Source organism: Rousettus aegyptiacus, unplaced genomic scaffold (assembly GCF_014176215.1).
Source record: "Rousettus aegyptiacus isolate mRouAeg1 unplaced genomic scaffold, mRouAeg1.p scaffold_m13_p_13, whole genome shotgun sequence".
In the NCBI taxonomy this organism is placed as follows: Eukaryota; Metazoa; Chordata; class Mammalia; order Chiroptera; family Pteropodidae; genus Rousettus; species Rousettus aegyptiacus.
In genome coordinates this window covers 69,302,652-69,328,032 of record NW_023416288.1, presented here as the reverse complement: position 1 = coordinate 69,328,032, position 25,381 = coordinate 69,302,652, and the positions used below count along the sequence as shown (strand labels likewise).

General features: G+C 30.4%; 1 long non-coding RNA gene across 1 annotated transcript in view; it reads left to right on the top strand.

Annotated features, from left to right (window-relative positions):
- The window catches only part of LOC107503208, a 68,085-nt gene that overhangs the window by 32,827 nt on the left and 9,877 nt on the right, over positions 1 to 25,381 (top strand). The window contains exon 2 of the long non-coding RNA XR_001595167.2: positions 24,146 to 24,214. This is a non-coding gene — a long non-coding RNA (uncharacterized LOC107503208). The remainder of the gene's footprint in view (positions 1 to 24,145; positions 24,215 to 25,381) is intronic.

The window sequence follows — 25,381 nt, the reverse complement described above, 5'->3', positions numbered from 1 at the left end:
GAAAAAAGAACAAGGCCAGAGCTATCACATTGCCTGACTTCAAATTATACTACAAAGCTATAATAATCAAAACCGCATGGTACTGGCAGAAAAACAGACATACAAACCAAAGGAAGAGAATTGAGAGCCCAGAAGTATACCCACATATATATATATAGGCAAATCATTTTTGACAAAGGAGAAAAAACATAAAATGGAGAAAAGAAAGCCTCTTCAATTAATGATGCTGGGAAAATTGGAAAACCACATGTAAAAGAATGAAACTAGACTGCTTTCTGTCACCATACGCACAAAAAAATTAACTCAAAATTGACTAAAGACCTAAATATAAGACCTGGAACAATAATTGCATAGAAGAAAACATAAGTACTAAACTCATTGACCGTGCTTTTAGAGAGGATTTTATAAATTTGATTTCAAAGGCAAAGGAAGTAAAAGCAAAAAAAATAAATGAGACTATAACATAATAAAAAGCTTCTGTACAGCAAAATAGAACATTAATAAAACAAAGACACAACCAGCTGAATGGGAAAAGATATTTGTGAACAACACCTTCAATAAATGACTGATGTCCAAAATATATAAAGAACTTATACAACTCAACAACAAAAATACAAATGTTCCAATTAAAAAATGGGCAGAAGATTTGAATAGACACTTCTCCCAAGAAGACATACAAATGGCCAACAGACGTATGAAAACATTCTCAACTTGCTATTAGAGAAATTCAAATCAAAACCACAATGAAATATCACCTCACACCTATTAAAATGGCTATCATCAACAAGACAAGTAATAACAAGTGTTGGAGAGGTTGTAGGGCAAAAGAAACCCTCAACCCTCATACACTGCTAGTGGGAATGTAAATTGGTGCAGCCACTATGGAAAACAGTATGGAGGTTCCTCAAAAAAACTAAGAATAAAATTACCATATCACCCAGCAATCCCTCTTCTGGGTATCTACCCAAAATATTTGAAAACATTTATTCGTAAAAATATATGCTCCCCAATGTTCATTTCAGTATTATTCATGGTGACCAAGACATAAAAACAACCAAAGTGTTCTTCAATCACTGCTTAGATAAATTCTTATAAAATGATCTAGGTATGTGTGTGTACGATAGAGAGCAAATGCAGTGGAAATATTCAATAAAAAAAAATCAGATTTGCATTCTTCCAACTTTTGCAGAGAAGGCATCTGAAACAAGCAAATCATTTAAATTCTTGGCCTTTCTCACCCTAGAATTTTATGTTCTTTTGAACCATTTCTTGTTTAACTGAAGTTCCAGGGATTAGAAGACTGCCAAAATATAGTATTTCTGGTTCATGAACCTAAGATAATTCACAAGTTGTAGAATGTATTAAAATTTGTTTATTGTAAACATGAAAATACTGAAACTCCCTTCACTGTAAAACAAACTGAGGTCCAGTGAGTTTGAAGGTAAGCATTGAAGTTTCAGTTATAGTCATGAGCTGGCTTAGGTAGACACAGTTATAAGTTGTAATGAAGATATCTTGTTTTTTTCCTTGGCCTTCAACAGCATCTATTCAATGGAGCCTTCTGTTCTGGTGTAAAAGGTGATCATTTGAACATATTAAATATTCAAATAAGCACATTATTATCATAAGTTCTCTGTGAACGTTAAAGAAAAATAAATCATTTGCCCTCGAGTATTTATTCTATATAATAAAAGGAGAGCAAACATTTTTGCGACTTTTACAATGCCATTGAAAAGTAATATATTAGTTATATATTTGGGGGAGCCATGGTGGATTGTTGTTTACCGCTAAAGTGATGAATGAGATCACAGGAAAATGAGGATATTTCTAGATTATTACACTGTTCTTTTAAAGCCTCAGTGACTAAAGAAATTAATTACCATGGAAGCAAATAAACTTAATATACCAAATTATTTATCTTGTTTTATTTTTTTCATTTGTTGCCCGTGGCAGGACTTTTAATTCACATCAGCTAGATCAATAACAGAATTCTGTCTTGCTAAGATAGTGATTACAGTGATTTTCTTAAGCATCAGCCAGCCTGAGAAATTTAGACAATACTGGGTTCAAATACAGCTGAGTTTTTTGTTACTTGACATCAGTTTTCCTGACCCTTTGGCATTTCTGCTCAACTGGATTTACTCTCAGAAATAATCAAAAAATCAAAGGACTACTTAGGGTTCATGCTTTTTGAATGACTATATTCACATATATCACATAAACATACATGTCTATATATCCTATATATACTTGATTCCAATAGGACTGATAACATCCTCATTTAGTCGTAACATTTAGCTTAATATCTAGGTTTTTTGAGTGAGGTTAAGCTCAGATATAAATCATCTGCCTCTGATAAATTATATATTTATTCAGCAACAAATGTAATTGACATCATTATTAATACGGACCACATATATCCTAAAACATAGACAAGAAAGAACTCCCTAAACTGACAATTAACTAAATTTGTTTTTGTTCCTGTTGTTATTTTTTTTGTTTTTACATCCTCTGTACTTCCTTTATTTATTCTTACCCATCTTGAACATACCTGAGGTAAACATGCAGATGGCCTTACATTCTGCAAAATGTGATCCTTAGCAGCCACTATCTTGTAAGCATGGTTTACATGGGCAGGCAGAGGCTACAAAATACAATTTTCTTAAACTTTTTTTTCCAAAATATAACTTATTTTGCTTAAAATTCAGTCTACTAAGCAATGCTGGCGATCTTGCTCACTTATACTCCTTGGATCTAACTTTTTGTCTAGGAAGTTCTCTCTCTAATCAATAGGCTTCTGCACTCTGTTTATCCTATCAGAATTCAGGTTATGATTTCCACTTAGACCACTGGCTCCTTCTTGGCTTCTATATGCATTTTAACCTCTTTCTTGAAAAACTCAAAATAATGGTCGAGTGGGTTGGGGACACAGACTGCATCTCTTCTACAATGTTAGGCAGAGAGTTCATGAGAGGAGTTGTATTAAATAAATTCAGGAAAATCTTGCTTTTTATTGATCATTATCTTATAATTTTCCTTGACTTTTAATAATATTATCTTGATTTCCAGTATTGTCTCCAATGCTACCAGTTTCCAGGTAGGATTATCTAATCTTGGATTACAGGACATGGGAATAAAATGTCCTCTTCTTATTTTATCTCCCTTGAACTTTCAGAAAGGTTATTTTCTTAGCTCTGGTCCTCTAGAAAACAGAACTAAAGACAAGAATTCAGGGGATAATATTTTATGATAGAGGTGCAAGCCAAAACTGTGAGAAAAAATAAAGTGAGGCATAGGAAGACATACTGATTCTCTACCTTCCTTTGTTATTTTATGTGTGTGCTATTTTTTTTCTTCAACAAGAATCTAAAAAAAAAATCTATAGAAGATTTAGTTAAAAAAATTTTACATACATAGTTTTAATTATTATTTTACTATGTCTGTCCTTAAAATCTAAAATGTGTCACTTTGTTTTTAATGTTTGCAGTGACATGAAGGTATACCTTCTTGTCCATCTCTAGAAAGAATAGCTAAATGCTAAATTATAATGTTAAAATATGAAGTCTAGAAGATGGCTAAGAGTGGTTATTTCATTCTTGATTTGCTTATTATCAGAGGTACCGTGGATGTTTTCTTCCTCTCTGTTCTGCTGCCTTACTAGCCCTCCATCTTCCATTGAAAAGGAGAGTTGCAAAAATTCATATTTTTTTAAATCTATCATAGTCTAAAACTAGAATATCTACTCTAAGACAAACTTTTAAAGTGGGAATATTAACTGCCTCTTAAAGCTTACTCTTTTTACCATGCTTAAATCATTATTTCCTTTCATTTATCAAGACTCTCATGATTACTCTTATTTCAGATTTTTGCAAGGGTGTTGTAATAATTTATGTTCTACATAATAATGGTTGTTTTTAATTGGAGTAGTGAGAATAAAGGTTGAAAAGAATTGAAAGATTTAAGACTTATCTGGTGATATAGCATCGATAGGACTACATAATAAAGTAGGTAAACAAGAAGAATAAAGAAATTATTAACTTAAGCATGAGAGGTGGCATGTGTTTACAGTTTCTTATGGTACAATCTAATTTCTACACACTCACCCAGGTCTGTTTCATTATTCCAACTTTGATTCTAATGTATTCAGGTTAAATTAAAACAGTTTTGAGTATTTTTGTATCCATTAATCATATCCTACATTATCACAATGATTTATTAACATTTTGAGATTTATCAAAACCTGAATACTATTATAGACATTTCTTAGAATGCATCTAATTTGACTTAAAAAAATCACATTAAGATATTTAGGGAATGATATTAAACCTATAAATTAATATTTGTAAGCAAGATATGTGATTTGCATCTCTAAATTTATAAAATGTTTCTTAAATTTCTCTATACTATTTTAATGTGTATAAGCCATATGCATTTTTTGTTCCTTTTTAAAAAAATGGTTCCCCAAATATTTTCTCTAGCTTATTATTGCTAGTATAAGGAAAGATGCTAATTTTATTCATTTATATTTGTAGAATTCCTGTACTTAGGGGTTTTTTCTTCTTCAACAGATATTGTATTAGTTGAATAATTTAACTTTTCATAACTGCTAGAAAAGTTATTAAATGATAGCAAAAGTAATAGTAAGCTTTGTTACTTGTATTTTTATGTTTAATAGGAATATTTCAAGTATTTCTTCTATTTTTGCAATAATCCCTTCTCATTTATGACTACTTTTAGGTTATGTTTGTGGAAACAGTGGGCTTTCCAAAGCACAAGCCTTTATTTTGAAGAATATCATTCAAATAAATGTTGCATCATTAAAATGCAGGCATTTGAAATTACCAAAGGATTGTTAACTTTCAGAATTATTACCTAGCATTGCTCAATCTCCGTACCCAAATATAGTTTGGTCAATGTTTCCAAAGTATTTGACATACCAGATTCTTCATTTGTTAGTGCCAGAACCATAGAGCAATTTATCTGGAAACCTGAAACATTTTGGCCCATTCAGACCTTTCAGATTACTGGTTGGGAATAAAAGAAAAAATAAAGAAGTAGTAAAGTGGGAAATATAAACCACCCAAGTGTGATAATTTACATGATGGAGAGGAGTTATGTTTACAGACTCACTGAGATATATTTTGAGATGCGTTGAAGAAACAGTTTGGCTGAGGGGGTTGAAAGAATAAAAGTAGAGGAAAGAGAATTATTTATGAGATCCCAGAAAGCTAGTTGTTGTTCATTTATAGAGCTCAACAACCCAAAGCAAATAATACAGAATCTCATATAATAATAGTGGGGCTTTTAAATAGAACAAGAGAAATGTCTGGTGACTTTGATGCACAGGAACATAAGCTTCGACATTTATAAAAATCATCAGGAATCATCGAACTCATCACTCATGAGAAACACTGAATTCTTATGAAGAAGGTTCTGTCTATGTCTGAAGTGGCCTCAGTAGAGAAAAGATAGGATTGGCTGTATGTTTAAGAGCATCATTTTTATTGTTGAAAAATGTCACAATTGGTAGATTGATAAAGATGTTTCTATATAAATTATGAAGGAATTTCAGATAGAGATTGAATAAATCATCATATTATTTGATATTATAGATCTAAGGGTTTTCTTATTTTTAACAAACCTATTCCAAGGTCATTTTTTGTTTTATTCTGTAGTAATAAAAATATTTTGTCTTTCATTATTTCAGAGAAGAGAATTTTTAAAAGCAGAGAGATAATTTGTTCAAGGTGAAAGAACACTAGTAACTTTTTCAAAGTCACAGAAATGCATTGAAAATTTCCTTAGATTTGAAAGAAAGCAGGAAGAAAGAAAAAGTCAAATGTGATACAGTTTTAATTGAGTCAAGATACCAAACACACACACAGAACTTTAAATTAGAATGGCTGCCCAGGTAAAATTTTCTTTCAGTGTTTATTTATATGTTCCACAAAGTGGCAATTGTGAATCCAAGTTTTGTGGGAGCTTAAACTTAATTTGGGAGAGATCTTTTGGTAAAAAAAATAAATAAAAACAAAATTATTTTTAAAAATCATAAAATATGAAAGGTACTTATTTATTTATAGAAAACAGATAACAACTAATAAATTTCAAAAAGTCGACAATAAAAACACAATAAAATCCAAAATATTTATATTAATTATGTGTCATACCGTACATTAATTTGTTCCACATTCTCTTTCTTTGATCAACTTATATATAATAATATGTTATTATTATTTTATTATTATTCTTATTAATATTATAGAGAATATAGAAACCCTATCCTGTTTTTTTTCCTACTTAGTTGATCAAATATTTTTTATTGATAATTCTTAAAAATTTGATTTATCTTTGAAATTTATTTTACTGTACTGGCAATTTAAACTACTGGTCATGATGAAGTAACAGACTTACTCTTAAAACAACTAAAAAGAAGAAAAATATATGCTGTAAATTTTTAGACACTGCACAATAGATAGTAAAGACATTAATTCTGTGAGAAGGAAAGCTAATGAGGTTAGCAGTGGAGTCTATCTAGTATATTGCTTGGAGAGACTGTCTAGGCCACAGCAAAGAAAGTTTACCAAGTTGTATGGATGTTTCAGAGTTTGGAGAGACCAGTATGGCAAAAATTCACAGAGAAAAGTACTTAAGAGAAGAAATCTACATGTAGAACTCTGTGCTTTTTGCTAGATAACAAGTAGCCTAACACTTGTGAAGAAATTACCTAAAACCAAGGCAATCACTGCCACTGACTTCCCAGAAGTCAGTAGGGCTCAGCATAGCCAGAGTTGAAAAAGTTATTAGTGTACTACAAATCATGGAATACAAGTATTTTACCTTAGTAGTCGAGCCAACTTAAACCTGGTATAAAGGTTATACTAATCCGTAGGATTGTAAACATAGCAAAAGTAAAAAACACATATTGAAAGGCTCAAACTATTTACAGGTAACATAAATGAATCATAGAAAAATGGTAAAATTATGTTGAAGAATATTACCCTTCTCCCCAATAAATCTAGCATCCAACAATATAAAGTTCAAACTGTATGATATTCAATTTTCAAACATGCCAAGAAACAGAAAAATATTTAATAATTCAGAAAATCAGCAAATAATTCTAGACCCAGAAATAACACAGATAAAATTATTAGATAAAGCAATTATCACAGTTATTAAAAAAGATTTCAAAGTTAAATAAATAGAATAGCATTTTAAGAAAACAACAAGAAGTATGAAAAAAGGTATATTAAACTTAGAGGAATAAAAATACAATGTTAGAAAATTAAAAACACCATTGAATAAAATTAAAAAAAACAGCACTGAATGATTATACTAAAAAAAAGATTTTAATGTTGCATTCAAATAACAAAATAAAAAAAATAAATGAACTATGTTCTATCAGTGAGCTGAATATCAACATCAAGCCCCTTAGTATTTGTATAGAGTCCCAGAAAGAGAAGTTTAGGGTAGAGACAGCAGAAAAAATATAAGAAATAATTGCCTATAATTTTCAAAAATTGACAAAAGCTTTAAACCCACAGAACCAGGAATTTTAATAAACATCAAAAACAAGAAACATGAAGAAAAAACTGCACCAAGGCACATTATACTAAAACTAGCACTAGAAGGAAGAGAATTCTTAAAAGCAGCTGAGAGGAAAGACACATTGTCCGAAAGAGAGAGACATGTCTAGAAGAACAAAGGATGATGATAGAATTCTTTTGCAAATGAGGTAAGTCATAATGTTGTAAAGCAATATTTTCATGATCTGAAAGAAACTTTACATTTAGAAAGCATTAGGTAGCAGGAAAATGATGCTATATGGAAATCTACATCTACATGAAGAATGATGATTACGTAAAATTATAGGTATGTGGTAAATATAACATATATTTTTCTTCAAAAAGTTTTTTAAATATTTTGAAGTTTAAAGCAAAAATTACTTTAGGACGTTGTGGAGTTTATAAAATATGTACTTCATGTTTTATAAAATGCTTGACAATGACAACATAAACACAATGTTTGGAGAAATTGAAAAATACTGTGACATAGTATATGTGAAATGACATAATATTATTTGAACATTGAATATGATAATACTATACTGTAAAACCCTAAAATGATCACTAAAAAATCAAAGCAAAGATATAGGCGTAGAAAGCCAATGAAAGAAATAAAATGGAGTGTTACAAATAACTAATTAATAAAAAATGCGGAAGAGAAAAAACAGATGGAAAACTAGGAAACAATTACTAAAATAGAATTTAATTCACATATGTAAATATCACACTTTGTAAAAAATAAATTCTAGGTAGATTTAATGTCTAAATATTAAACATAAACATGAAAACATTTACTGAAAGACCAATATGTCTTCATTACCTAAGATAGTTTTTTAAACAAGATACAAATAATGCTAACCATAAAAGAAAAAAAGTGTTGAAACAAATTGAGAACTTCTGTTCATTAAATTATAACATTGAGAGTGAAAACAAGCAATATGAGAGGAGATAGTCTAATATAACATACAACTAGTATTCCATAATATCTTTTAAAAACTCTCACAAATTAATGTCAAACAGAAAAAAAATCCAGTAGAAATATAGGCAAAAGACATGATCCTTTAAAAGTTTTTTATGCAAAAGAATATTCAAGTGGTGAAATGACATGCAAAGATGCTTCACTTAATATAGTCATCAAAGAAATGCAAATTAAAACTTCATGGTGATATTTCCATATACTTTCCTCCACCTCCACCCTGGGATGACTAAAATTAAAAATAAACAGCAAAATCCAAATATTGCTGATGATGGAGAACAAGCCCAATTATCAAGCACTGTTGGGGGAGTATAAAATGCTTTGTATGACTGTTGGTCAGTATTGAGTAGAGTTAAATGTATGCACACTCTATAGGCTCAGAATTCTACTCTAGGTACATACTGACAGGAAATGCCAAAATAAAAATAGAATAATCTGATAAAATATCAAAAACTTTATAGCAACACTTCTTGTAATAATCAAAAAGGCTATCAACTGTAGAACGGAAAATTAAATTCTAGCATATCCACATAATAGAATGATATATAGCAAATAAAATGAAAGAGTCACTATGTGTAGCAACAGAGTTGAATCTCATAAACATAATGTTAAGTGAAAGAATCCAGGCACATGACAATATCTTATGATTTCATTTATATGAAGGGCAAGAGCAGGTAAAACTAATCTATGCTATTAGAAGACAGCATAGTGGTTATTCTCGTGGGTGGTGGTAGGAAAAGGAACCACTCAGGGTTTTTCTCGAGTGACAGGAATGTTCTGTTTATTAACGTAGGGATGATTCCATGGATGTGTTCAATTGTGAAAATTCATCTCCTCTTTCTCATCTTCCTCCTCCTTCGATTTCTTTTGTCAGCTAAGATGCAGTGTAGTGTGCAGTGTAGAAGAAAATTCAATTTAGATTTCTTACAGAACATTTAGACCTTAGACACATTATCTAGAGGTTGATTAGTTGGGCTGTAGTAGACTCTGCTGATCCCTTGGGATATCAGCTGTGATTGTCTTATGTAATTCAGTTTATTCTCAGAATCACTGCTTTGATTAGTAGATCGACATTCAAAAATGAGTATTAGAGGGAGAGGAACCATTTTAAAGCTCTCAATTATTAGCAGCATTGCTCAACTATCTAGCATTAAGTCTCTCTTATTTTTGGTTAAATGTATTGCTTCCAGGTAGTTCATTGAAAAGCAGTTGCATCATAAAACAATCACAAATATAACTGAATACATGTGAATATGAAGTCTAAGGCATCCAGCACATGCAAGTCAGTTACCTGTCACCATTGCATTTTTAATTTATTGAATTTTTTGAACAAAGTATTAGCCTTGGTAATTAAAAAATTATGCAATACAGATAAGCAAAAAATTTTTTTTTTAATTCTGTGGCTTATATTCTGTGGGAAACTTCCTGATAGTCTATTTCATACTCAGTTTGAAGCGATATAGACATTTTAGTATCATCCTTTATTATTCTTTTTAAGTGCTCCTGTATATTGATGGATTTTAAGCATTCAATAAATTTATAAATAAAAATATTGAGAGACATGTTGCTGTGGTAAGGAAATTTCCTATCTATATTCCCATTAACTTGGGTTATGGAGTGATGGACTTTAGTTGGGTTCGGTGGCAAATCAATGTCATGCAGAATGGGGTAATAAAATTGTACCTCATAAAGCTCTTCTTGAACATTGGCCAAATCATGGAATATCTGGCAGAGTTCCTATAGTTTTGTGTTTTGTTTTTTTGTTTTTTTTTTTTTTACAGAATATACCTTTAGAATTTCTTAAAATGCTCATAAACACGTTTAATGTACATGTTGCTAGTAAACTAGGAAACTATAATAACTCTTCATTACTCTGATATACAGAAGCCAGTTGTTATAGATTCCAGTAGCTCAGAATATGGAAATCAAATAAGTTGAATTTCTTAGGAAATTAAATTATCCACATAAGATAATGCACTAACCACAATATAGTTCCAATGGTCTGGCCTGAGAAGTTTAAATGGAAGGTGGGGGTTACCCAAAGCAGTGAGTAGCCTGAAAATAAAAGGAGATAACAAATGAAAATTGAATGAGTGGACTGAGGTTGTTAATCTAAACAAGTAGATCAAATTGGAATGATGTAGGTATTTAGAGCTTGAATCCTAATTTTGCAAATATTTGAGGCGGGGAGATGCACGTGAATAGAAGATTCTCAAACAGCATATGTAAGTCAAGGACATTAAACAAAAAAAAACTTTAAAGAATATTAGAGAGAACTAGGACAGATAATTGCATTGTTGAGCTAAGAAGTTTAACAGGAGTATCCTTTAGAAAGAATGATAGCTTTGAAAATTAAAGTCAGGCAAAGCAAACAAATTTCCACGGTTGGAAATTTGAAATTTTTAAATTGCAGCCAGTTTAAAGTATTATCATGGCACATCTAGATGTTGTGCCTTCATTTATTCATCCTACTTAGTGCCTAGTTGACCTTAATTTTTTTTCATTTTGCATTTTACCAGTTTTGATTTTCTATTCTCCTCCATTAAAATAAAATAATTTCCTGGAGTTCTTATTAGAACAAAGTAGGAAATTCTGTATCATATCAATGACCCATGTCCCTCGAACTTTCCTTTTTTTTATCTATTTCCTTTATATTATGTATTAGAATCCATCTGTTGCAAGTTAAGTAATTCTAAAAGGGCATGTATAACTTCATCTAAATGGAAAGTCGAGAGTAATGCTGACTATTCAGATGGACCTGATGCACTTTAAAAGTCTTAGAACTTGGTTCTTATTATCGCTTATCTAGCTAAGATCTTTAGTGTCTTGTTCCCTTTCTCAAAAATATCTGTCCTTGTGGTCTCGAGAGGGCAGAAGGAGTTGCTATAGACTTGGGAAACACAAACTGAGTGGAGACGAATTAGTGGTTGAAAAATAGTCACGGGGATGTAGAGTACAACATAGGGAATATAGTCAATAGTATTGTAATGGCTGTGTGTAGAGCCAGATGGGTGATAGGGTAATCAGGGGGATGATTTCATAAACTAGATAAATGTCTAACGAATACATTGTATACCCAAATGTAATAAAAAAATTAAATTCAATTAAATTAAGATATTGTTATAAAAAGCAATAGAGAGTATGAGTGCTGATTTGAAAACAACAACAAAACAAAACAACAGTCACAGAATGGACATTATAATTTGAACAGATTCATGGGGTCACTAGTGTTTTTTTTGAGAGGTAGTTACCATTTTGTTATTTAGCTCATGTTGCTAGTCCCTTTGGGCAGACAGTAACTATTCCCGGGAGGGCCTCCCCATACATCTAGATTCTGTCACACACTGAGCCAGCTCTGCTAGCCTCTTTCCCTGGGTCTCACACTTGCTAATTTTACTTTTGAGGATCAGTAGCTCAACTACCTGCCTGTCATTTTTAACAAATTATTGATTTGCTTGGTGGATTTACAGCAACACTCCAAACATTGATCCAAATGTTAAGTCAGGAGTAACTAGCAAATTATGTCCATTATGTTTTCTATTAGTCTTGTCCTGTTCATTTGGCCTGTTCATTTGGAGCCACGGTTTCATTCAAATCCATATGCTTTTTCATATAAATATACCTTACTTTTTATATTGTTCAATTCTTTCTAGGGATTTGGGCCAAGATGATGAGGGTACAGCTCTATCTGCTACTCAATGTTTAGATCTAGTTTTTGTCTTTAGCACCAAAATATACACCATATTTCATTATTATACATTTCTCCTATATTCAAGATACCTGGTTCATTTCCAAAAGATACTATGGGGTTTTCTTTATTAAGGTGAAATCTCTGTTTTCACACACTTATTGATAAATACAAATGTTATTAAATGTAAAATATGAATTTTTCAATAATATTAATTTTATTGCCAATTCTTAGCATATTTATTTACTCTTTAGCATGTGTGTTTTACTTGAAATATGGATTTCATACAAATCATAGGATAAGATTATTTCTGCAGAAAATTTTAAATTATAGTAAAATGTCAAGAAATATTATTAGATTTCTATTGATACACGTATGCCTTTTCAGGAATGTAGCTGTTTTTACAAGGAAAATATATTTAGTTACATAAATAAAATTAAGTGAATCTTTAATATTCTACTTATTACTTAAAATAGTTAAATATTAATAGTTATAGATGCCTCTGAATGTTTGCATTTAAACTTTTTTTGGGAAATGGAGAAATGTGCTTTCTTCAGTTCTTTTTTTTAGTTGGTGTTCTATATTCTTTCCATGTTTGTTCATCTTTAGAATTTCAGAACAGTTTTCATATCTATTATTGTGCTCCCACAGCAAGCACAAGTTCGGCCTACCTATAGGTTATATTTGTGCAGTGTTTAAAACTCAACTGGTATAATTCACAGTGGTCTACAGCATGTGTATAATATAGAAGGTACTTGCCAGAGTACCTAATCACTTACATTTTAAAAAGCATGAGCATTAACAATGACATTGCAAGCAATTATACAATTACCACTCACTGACTAATCCACTTCTGGCAAATCATCAAAGGCCCCAAAATAAATAAATATGTAAATAATAAATGAAGTGTCTACTGCATTATTTTTAATGAAGTATCTACTGCACTATTTTAAGTAGGAGAAAATTTGAAAGAGTTACTGTTGCATTAATAATATATGTATGCTCACAACCAAAAGATATAATTATAAAATCCTTTTAGATTATTAAAATTTCAGATATATTATTGATCATTTTATTTACTGAAGCTACAAGCTAATGCAAAATAAAAATATTTTGATAGGTATTTTCTTCAACTATCACATAAATGATAGAGATTTCATGAACTCTAATTTCTATATGGTGCTCAAATAATGAGAGATTTAAACAAAGTATTTCCTAGGGTTTATCTACATGCCTTTTATTTATTATAACACGTATAGAATCACCCCAAGTTTGCCCTCTCATGATAAAATAATCACTATTTCCTTATTTTGTAGGGAGCATGTCCACAGTCACAGTCCATCTATGATGGAACAGATACATTGTTCTGCTATGAAAGACATGTAACAATCATGAGTGGTTCTTAGCTGTCTTCTAAAATTATACCATTTAAGCATTTAAAAAATTGAATGTTTGTTAACAAAATATACAATTTTGTAAGATTGACTTTCGAGAGCCTATTGGAACCAGATTCTCTTCTGCCTAATCGAGACTCCCAGACTTTTATTTAGCTTGAGTAGCGAATTTGAGTAAGCCCAGTGAGGTATTTGAAGATTAAAATAGCATTGTTTTCCATGCTGCTCTATGAGAAGGGCGATATCAAAACTAAGTATCAAAACAAGTTAATTGCACTATAATAAAGTGCCCATGTCAATTTTACCTTTGTCATGCCATATATATAGTCGATGTAAAGTGTGAACAATCTAATCATATCACTGTTTTGAAACATGTCAGGAAACAACTAGTTTGAATCTTTGATTTTCTTATTGAATTAATTTGGTGATTTGGAAAATACAACTTAGAAGGAGCCAACACGTTGACTTAAAAATATATATTTTCTGAACAGAAAAGTTAGATAGGAGGCAAGAAAATCATACGGCTGAACAAAAATAAAATTTCTGACCCTCGATAAATTGCTGAACCATAGAATATGACATGTAACAAACAATAATTCATTTAGCTTGACAAACATCTTAGAGCAGTAGATGGAAACATCTAAGACTCTATGTCCATTTGTGTATATACTCATTTTAGTGAACACATATTATCCCCATAGAAACCAGTAGCAGCCGTAGAGTTACTGTTAAACATCACTATGTGAATGAAGACCGAAGGAAAGAAAGGACTATCCATGTTCCTTTTCAAGATACTTCTAGAACTTTCATGGAAAAGAGATAAAAAAACATTATAATCTAAAACTAATTAGACCTATTATTGGTTAATGAAAGACAATTATAGTTGATTTCACTATTAAATGAACCCTGGCAGTCTTTTTGAAATGTTTGTCAACACTTCAGTGTGAACTCCTCCCAGTAAAACATCTGCATATAATTTACATGAATCACATTACCAGTAATTTGTGCCAAATCAATGCAACAAGCAAGAGGAGTTATATGATCTGCCTACTGAGATATTGTACCTAATATTTCTTTTAAAAAATCACCTCTGGACAGATACATACCTTATTTTTATTAACAATGTAGCTGTGTCTTTTTAATCTAGAAAATAAATAACAGCACTATGAAATCATGATTTGCTAAATCATGTAAAAGTGTGCATTCTTTTCCTCCTTTCATTGCATGGTCCCCAAACACATTTGAGCTTTGCCACCTGGCCCATTCTGAACCTATTTCCTTTAAAAAAATTTAATATTCTATAGCTAATATATTATATAGCTATATATTATATAGCTATATAAAATATTATATAGCTATATCCAAATGTAAATAATACTGACCTAATTATCTGATGTTGATTTTTGAACTATAAAAAAGCTATACTTTTAGTTTGTGACTGCAATGGAAATTTGTTTCCTTTATCTTCTTCTTGAACCCATTGTTTCTGTTTGAGTCATATTGCTTCTACCATGCAAATTGAGCATATGGCAAACTCATGACAACTGTATACACTGATTTGAACTGATAATGCTTGGATCATTAAGGGTAGAATGGGCAACATAGCTAGGCAAAGAAAGTATTATTTAAGTTTTTTGGCACTAAACTAGTAATGGGTGGTTAGTTTACACACAGATTCACACTCCTACATGAAAACGAAGATAGAAGTAAATATTTGAAAGACTCCTTAAAAAATATTTTAGCCTGAGGTTCCTTCATGTACTTATAATGTTTAGAGAGGGTTTTCTTTGTTTGTTTTTGTTTTGTTCTATTTTGATTTTCTTAATGAAAAAGGATTCTGGAGCGCCACCCCTAGAGATTTAGAGATTCCAGATCATGTAACTGTGATAGGATCTGAGTAGCTATGTTTTTATAGCTCCTCATATCATCTTTGAGACCATCTAGGTTTGGAACCATATTTTAAAGACGACTCTGAACCAGTTACTTGATGCTTTGGTTCATCCAAATACGTGTTCGATATTTAGAATATACTAGGTTTCTTTTCTCAATTTACAGCTATTGTCCTACAGCATGGGTTTGTCAGCATTGTTCTAACATGAGATGGGAAAATGGTGGTTTTATTTCATAAAGGCACATGGGAATAAATACGTATGTGTGTTTCCATTCAATCAATATATACTGTCATAAAATTAATTTGACTTTTTAAAAATTTGAAAACTGTGACTAGATATGGACTAATAAATAAAAAGAGGACCATGTCTAATATCATGTATTACATTGTTAGACTTTAATTTTTACTTTTCCTATTCAGATTTTAATTGATTTGCTTAACGTTTTATATAGCATTTACCAACTACCAGGCTCTTTTCGTAGCACTTTACATTGACCAATTCGATTGTCAAAATAACCCTATAAATTAAGTGCCATTTTTATTCCTGTTTACACAGGGGGAAACCGAAGCACACATGTATGTTATTTTTTATATATATAAATTTCACAGCTGATAAATATTAGAAGAAAGATTAAATTTCAGTTTTCCTCTGCCTCTTGAGTCTGGTTTCCAAGTCTGTGCTATACAGCTAGACTTAACTTCAAAATAGATGGGGCAGCTTTATAGCATCGCAATAATTATACAATTTTGATTTGGAATATCTAAAACATTGATCTTTTAAAATAAAAACAAGTTAAATATAAATTTACAAACTAATGGCATTTAAATACATGTGATGGCTGTATCAAACAATCAAAACTCATAATCCATGTGTAGGGATTCAGGATTATAGCAAATATTACACAGAGAGTCAGTGCAGAAGGGTAAGATTGGACCTACTGTCCTTATTTCTTTAGAAATTCTAAATGAAAAGGTAGGTCCTCATTCCTTAATGGTCAGTAATTGATGTTACTAAAAGTGTTCCAATTGATATAAATTAATGAAGGCTTTATGACCTTACAACGAACAGCATCAAAAGAAGAAAATTTTATCCTCCAAAATGGCATGAATCTTATACTGCAATTCAAATATTTCTCAGAAACCTTATATTTCTCCAATTTTTATTAGTTATTAAGTCTTATTTGTTATGAACATAATTATTTGAGTAATTCATGTTTATAGTTTTTAAAAAGTATGACTTGAAAATAGATTTTCTTTTCCCTCTCCAATTTAATCCTATATCGAAATATGTGTATTTAAAATGTAATACACATTTTTCTGCATCTGGAATTTTTTCATAATAATATCTTGAAACATTTTGCTTTTTCAACATGTACAGATTTATTATTTTCTATGTAATTGTATCTTTATATATTCCATTGATAAAATATACCATAACTGTTACCATAAAAATAAGGGATTTCTCCTTACTATATTGATGATGAAAATATGTGGTAATAATTTTCAAACGGCCTGAAAGGATATAGAAGTAAAAATAAAAGCCTTAATCTTTTTCATTCACAAAGACACCCAGGGCTAAAAGTTTGTTTTTAGCTCTGCTAGTATTTATATTTCTCGTGTGTGTGTGTGTGTGTGTGCGTGCACAAAATGTTTCTATTTATCTTGAGCCTATGTATTAATTTATTAATTTTTAAGAGTACTGTAATGTACCATCATGAATTAGCACATTGCATCTTAACCATTATTCCTTACTTAGCTCATATATATATAAGGGTTATCTTCATGATTTAACTATTATATTAAAATGTTACTTATTGATTTGTAAATTGTAAACAACCCATGTTTCCTGTATAAAACATTGCTCCAGTAATTATCCATATTTTTTCCTTCATCCTTAATTTTTTTTGCTTTTTACTGGATCATTTCCATGAACACACAATCTTACTGTTCTTTCTTCTTAAAAAAAGTTCTCATTCCTACTTTCCCACCAGCTATATTTTACTTCTTTCTTCTACCTTACAGCAAAATTCCTTTGAAGAAAATGATTATACTTATTTTCTTCAATTTCTCTCTTACCATTTAATTGATCATATTCATTTCAAAACATTTCATCTATTTCTGTTTTTTTTTTTTTTTTTTAATGAAAAAGAACCTGTGCTTATTAAGAGATCTATAATACCTTCATATTTTTTATGATTACTGGTTTGGTTGGAATTACTTGATAGCTTTCATTTTTTCTCAGTCCAAAAGGAGTCTCTGTCTGTTAAAGAAGTGTTTAATCTATTAATATCAATGATAATTGCTGATTTATTAGAAATTTCTTCAAACATACCATTCCGTTTTGTATTTAACATTCTTCTTTTGTGCTTCCTTCATTAACCTTCCTTAACTTCTCTTAAACTAATTGGATTTATTTGACTCCATTTCTCTTACTTTATTAGTTTGAATAATATATACATCTATACACATCTAGTTTTTTTCCTTAAATTTAAACAACCAGGAAAAATACATGCATATTTTCAGTAAATTAAAAACTTGCTTTAATTTTCTTTATAACTTTCTCTTTGTTAAAATCTATATTATCAGTAACTAAAATTTTAATTCTAGTTTGCTTTTTAATATATCAAGTTGCATTATTCTAATTACAGTGTTTTAAAAATATAGATATATGGATTACCAATATACCAATTTCCATGCTTACCTGTTCTTGTAGTTCATTACTTTTTTTCTGTGGTACTTTTTAATTTCCCTTCTTGAAAATATTCAGCCTCTGAAAGTTTATGTACTCTTAGATAAATCAAAATATATATATATATATATATATTTCTTTCCTCTTATGAATGACAAACTGTTATTCCCTTATAGGTAATCTAATCTTTGAAGGTTGTCTATATTTTCTTTTTTTCCTCCTCATTTTTGAGTATTTTTGTTTGGAGATCTTTCCTTTATTACTCTGTAAAGATTTTCCTTTCTCATTTTCAATATGCAATATGTCTATATTCCGATATCTAATCATAAATACTTCCCTTTTCACAGGAATTGTCTTCATATTTGAAGTCAGATAAAGTATTCAGAATATTTCAATGAAGTATTGTGTGATTCAAATTTTAGGAAATCATTCAGAGAAGGTATTGCGCATCTTTGGCTATGATCCAGTCTTACATCATTGAACACACTCAACATACTGGATAACTTTTCCTAAAAATCTAGTCCACTGAACTGTTTCTCCTTGTACAAAAAGTGCTAGGAAATTCATTTCTTCTGAAAGAGTTAAAGGACCAGGAAACTTTTTTTTTTTTTAGATATTTATGACCCTTTCTTGAAAGATAACTTCTCTGTCCTCATCCTCTAAGAAATAAGCTAAGGAAACTGAGTTAAATCACCACCCCATCTCTCTTCCCATCATCAATACCGTTTTTCAGCTCCCTTTGTCTGGAAAAGGTAATCCATTAATCACTCTTTCTCGTCTACCTGGTTCAATAAATAGAGGAAATTGACCTTGTTTCAATCACCTGAATCACCAATTCATCTTAAATCCCCTGGAAATACCTACAGCTGTTATAAGACTTTCCTTTGGTCTAGTATAAGCATGTTATTCAGTTCTTTAACTTGCTTCTCTTATTTCAGATGGCATCTCTGGATTTTTTTCATACTGTGGTCTCCCTCTTTGCATTAGAATGCATTCCTGAATATATTAGTGTCCTATATAATTACATATTTGAGAGATATGGATATATGTAGGAAATATAATACATATCTTAAAAGTCCCGAGCTCTGCTCTAACTCTCAGATTTGCTTAAGTTCTTCTCTTTAATTAGAATCACTCTCTCTCAAAGAAAGCATGTAAGTTAACTGTACATTTTTAATTTTGAAACATTCTGATTTTTAAAATTCCTACCTCTCCTCTTTGTATTGTAATTGCTTTTAATCAAGACACGCTTTGCTTTCTTTCTTTAGTCCTTCATAACATTTATATAGAAAATAAGTATACTAATTAACATCTCAACTGCTTCCCAGCTCTTTTTTCTATGGCTAGGGTTATCATTACAGACAGTCTTTTAATACAGTGTTTCACATAATGATGTTTTGGTTAAAAATAGACCACATGCAAGACAGGCAACCTCATAAGATTATACTATAGCTAAAGATTTCTATCGCCTAGTGACGTCATAGCCATTGTAACATCGTAGTGCAGTGTATTTCTCATGTGTTTGTGGGGATGCTGATGTAAACAAATTTATTGTGCTGCCAGCCATATAAAAGTATAGCATATACAGTTACAGTAGTATCACCTAGGTTTGGTATCATCTAGGTTTCTGTTAAATACAGTCTATGATGTTTGTGCAATGACAGAATCACTTTATGCCTTTGTTAGAACACATACCTGTTATTAAGTGGAGCTGGACTGTTTTGGAAATGACACTAGCAACTGCCTGAGAGGCAGAAATTTTTTTCTGCCTTCTAGGTTCTTCTGCCTGGCCTTAGAATTAGATTGACAAGCGACAGATTAACAGAAGAAAATAACCAAATATATAAATATAATTACATGTATAGGTATAATGGTTTCGTGAAAATATGGGTCCAAGGACAAATCCGATAGTTAAGGTTTATGTGCCATTTTGAACTAAGGAAAAAGAATGGTAATGGTTTGGGAGGACGGCAATTCACATGGAGATGAAAAAGCAAATGTTTGGTAAATAAATGTTTGTTGGTCCATGCAGAGATAATGGGATACAGAGTGTATTCTGATCTCTAAGCCTTGCTAAGTCTCTCTTACGAGACTATGCCCATATTCTTTGCAGATATCTCTGGTGATAGCTCTATTCTGAGAACAAGCTTTTTATCTAAATTCTTTTAGGAAGTTAAATGGTTACAAAGAAAACTTCTAGACTTCTGTTTCTAAAAAATAGTCAGCCAAATCCTCATGCCAGGGAGACACATTTCAAGATAACAAATTTTGCTCTCCTACACAACCATGTAATCCTCCACATCTCTGTTAAACTATCTCGTTTTTATTAAAAAAAAAAAAAAAAAGTAATAATTGTTTTTATCTGAAAATATTATGGCAGTGTCTGAATGTTGCAAAGTTTCCAAAAGAATTATTTATTGACATCTTCCTGGTGAGGGGAAGATTAAGTATTAAAAGAGTAATTGTTTTAATTTTCAAAAGGAAGGAAGTATTTAGGCAAATAGAAGTAGCAGCTTAGATGCTTAAGGTACAGTGCTCAGAAAGTAATTATTACAGTAACAACTTCATTAAAATAAAAATGAGCTCAGTTAATTGAATTACTTGTAATTGCTAATCAATTAGAACACTTCCAGAAAGGTTATGGCATTCTTGGGTTTCAGGTTAGATAACTCTCCAGGGAGAGAAAGCTTATTAACAGTTCCCTATTTAAAGATGAAATAAATCAAGACCTAGGATTGTAAAGATTTGTACAATTTCTTAGAATATTTTAAATAAAGTATTTAGGAAAGGAATACAGAATTTTCTGTCCTCACAAAATGAGATTATGAAACAAATTTCTGCAGTATTCAGGTTAGAATATAGTTCATATCCAAATAATTCATGGCTATGTAGTATAATTCCTAATAAAAATATTTATTTATATTTTATACAGTGGGTTTTTTAAAAATCAAAATCGCATCTCCTATCAATAATCCAGGATTGGCCTACAGTTTGAGGTCTTTGCAACAAACTTAAGACCTGTATACTAGTATGTTAACACTTCAAATGCTATTTATCATTTGTGTGGCCTGGCCCTGGTGAATTAAAATAACATTGTATCTCTGTTTCTCAATCTATAGAATGAGAAAATGATACTAACTGCTTCTCAATTATTTTGAGAATTAAATAATATCATATGTGTAAAGTCCTTAAAACAGTACTTGAGATTTGAAAAATATTTAGAAATTTTAGTAGTTGTTATTGTTGGTATTGTTTTATAATAATAATTATTACCTTATATGATTAATACTTTTACAATTATATATTATATAAATAACAAATTTATATAAATATAAGTATATTATATAATTGCTATTATTATACTTTGCTTTCTGTTCATTTGCATCTTTCCTTTTTTGGTTTATATATAAAAGACAATTTATCATCTATAGCTACAAGTGTAGTACACAATTTCTCTCAAATTCTTACCTTATACATCTCTCCTCTAATGAGGTAGCATCCTCTTGTGAACCTACTGTTTGATTATTTGTACCTCTGAAATGAGGAAGATTTTTTAAACTATAGTTCAAGCATGAACTATTATTTTTTACTTCTCTACTATTTCTTTCTAGTTCTTTATTTATGAGGACTGTACAGTTGAGAATTTAAAATGCCATTGTTAGTATTCGGCCAACACATATATACACACACACATATGTACACATTTATCCTTTCCTCTGTGATTTTGCAAAATAGTAGGTAAGTGAAAGGTCAGTACTTTTTCTGGAAGAAGAGAATCAGCAAACAGCCAAAAAGTTTGGTTGCTCAGTTTTCATGTCATACAAGACTGATTTGTTGACTCAGTGGACAGGCAGTAAGAAAAATCTTAAGCATTTTCTACCATTTCCAGGCTGCCTATGTAGGAAGGAAGAGAGAGAGAGAGAAGTGAAAAACAAAAGAAATATTTTATGTAATGAAGGAAAGCTCAGTAAATTCTTCACAACAGAATTGCTAAGCCTTGGATATAGGAGCATACTACAAGATTGTGACATTATATAATTCTGTTTATTCTGATTTTTAGAATTTTGAGTTTCATCATTTGCATGAATTTATAGATATTTTAGTGGAATGGTAGATGTTGTAGTCGAGGTTATTTGTCTTCAAGTATTGTTTTAATCCACAAGGTTCAATAATTCAATGTATTTCTAGACTATAAGAAAATGTAAAGTTGTAAGTTGTATGTGTTCATGTTTAAGAGCGGAATAGAAAAGAAGAAAAAGAGGGAAAAAGACAAAACTTTTAACAAAAATTTTGGATTTCTTTGTTAGTATATTTATTTTCTCTAATTTTTAAATATCATACCTCAGTTAAAGACTTATGAAGCTTGAGCAAAATTTTTTTTTATAAATGAAAACAACTGTGACATCACAAGTAAGCTGCATGATTCTATGGACTGAAAAATACCTAAGTCAAGACAGCACTTTATAGAAACATTATCTTGTTAATCAACTAATATTATATAATCATGCTTTCATTAACTTGTTTAAATAACGTAAAGTATCAGTCGTATACTCTTAGAAATAGCACAACTTGGAAAGAGCCCAGTACTTCTCATACCATAGACTAAAAACTAGACAAAAACAATGCCAACATGTTTTGAAAAATACCTGATAGCACATAGACTTAAAATTATTGCCAATCATCTTAAAGTTGTCTTAGAAGAAGACATTTGAAGAGTATTAAAGTAGTTACGTGCAACACCTGACTTTCCTGAACCTTAAGAAATCCTAGTTGTGGGTGTTTGTGTGTAATAAATACACTATATAATATTGTAGGGAAACTCCTGATAAATCTAATTTGTATGCCCTAAATAAATTTTATTATAAAGAAAAGGCAGATTAAATTCAAAAAAGGTTCAAGGGATGTATGATGAGGGTAAAGTCCATAAGAATGGCAATAATTTTTCTTTTTTAAATTTTTCAAGTTTTTTCACTATTTCCATTCTCAACATCTACACTAAAAAATATGGACGTATTCAGCAGATACTTTATGAATGAGCGAAAAAATAAAATAATTATGTTTGTACATCATGTCTTTTCTTAAAAAGGGATTTGTTAGTTTGTAGTGATTGATAAAATAGAACATTATAAAATACATTTAAATACTTTATAAAATAAAGAAAATAAATTATAGCAATGTAAGGCAGAATCAGGAGAACAGCTGCACACAATATTACAAAATTATCTACAATTCCAAAGTCAGGTCTTTGTTTAAGAAAATACTGTATTATTTTCATATAAGTTAAATCCTCTTAGCAAAGCATTAATGGGGGAAAGTTTCCTAAAATCCATTTCACAGCTGTACCCATCCTTAATTTTCTTAAAATAAACTTCATTGTTTAGAATAGTCTTAGAATTTACAGAAAATTTAAGATGTGATAAGGACTTTTCATATAACACATACTCGATTTTTCCTATTATTAGTATGGCATAGCCATTTCATTTAATGAATGAATTTTGATACATTATTATTAACTAAAGTCTATGCTTCATTTTGTGTCCTTAGTTGTTTGCTAATGTCCCTTTTCTGTTCCAGGATTCCATCTAGGTAGGATACCACATTATAATTAGTTTTTATATCTCCTTATGCTTCTCTTGGCTGTGACAATTTCTCAGATTTTCTATGCTTTTGAATAAGTTGTAAGAATTAGCAGTCAGTTATTTTTTAAAACATCCCTCTATTAGAATCCGTCTAATGTTTTTTCTGATGATCAGACTGTGGTAATATTTTGCGGGGAGAAAGTTCACCGAGGTAAAGTGCCATTTTCATTATATTACATTAAGGATACCTACCATCAACATTAATTATCACTGTTAACATTGACCTTGATTACCTTATTGAGGTTATATTCGTCAGATTTCTCCACTGTTATATAAGTCTTGTTCCCCTTTTTCATACTATAGTCTTTGGAAGAAAGCCACTCTGGGAAGCCCACATTTGAGCGGAGAATTATGCTAAAACTCCTTGAGAAGGTAATATGGATTTAAATTACTTAGAATTCTTCAGCCCAGGAGATTTTTCTCTCTTTCTCCATCTTTAAAATTCAATTATTTATTTATATCATAATGTACTCATGAATATTTATTTTGGCAAATACTTTTTCTGCTTTAGTTGATATGATTATATAGTTTTTATTCTTTATACTGTTCATGCAGTGGATTACATTATTTGATTTTCAAATGTTGACCTAGCATTGTGCATCTTCAGTAAATCCCACTTGTTTGTGATGTGTATTTTTTTATATAATGATAAATTCAGTTTGCTAACATGCCATCATTAATTTTTTGAAAACATCATCCATTTTATATTCTATGCATGTATATTGATCAAAAGATAGATTGATCTATATAAATTGTTATTAAAATAGTTCAAAATCTCTGTGCTATACTTAAAGAAATTCGTTAATCTTTAACCTAATATTAGAAAAAAAGGAAAGTAAAAGTAAAGATGTTGTAAATGTTCTCATAAAAAAATCTTCACTGCAAAACCTGTTGATCTCTAGATCATTCTAAGGATCAGGAAATTAATTGTGGAACACATTAGGACTGGAATCTTAGATAATTTTTAACTTTGTTTTAATATTAGAAATCATCACTTGATTAAATCATTAGGACTTTTAAATGTCATGTAAATTATCTTCATTTAAAAATGTTTGTTAGTACCATAATATTGTAACACCTTTTAACATTTTCAATCTGTTAGGTAAACATTTACATTACTTTTACTGTAAATGCATGCAGATAATAAGCTTTTCTCTTTGCGAGTTGTTTACCTAGGACGTTTCTTAATTGGTTGATTTTTGTCTTCGGGTAGATTTTTCAAGCAGGGCTCAGATGTGTCGTTATCCTGTTATCCGTGAGCTGACACTTGTCTACATCTTGTATTTAAAAAAGACTGAAGTTGAGTACAATATTCTTAGGTTACACTTCCCATCATTCAGAGCCTTTCAGTCATCACTACAGTGTTTTCAAGAATGTTATGGTGTTAGAGAAAAGTTTGAGGCTGTGCTGACGATCCCCCCTTTTATAAGCTTTTTTCATTTGGTGACTGAAATAATTATTTCCTCAAACTTGAATTTCTATAATGTTTCTCTATAATATAATATAAAGGATCATAGTCTATATAATTTTATTTCTGCC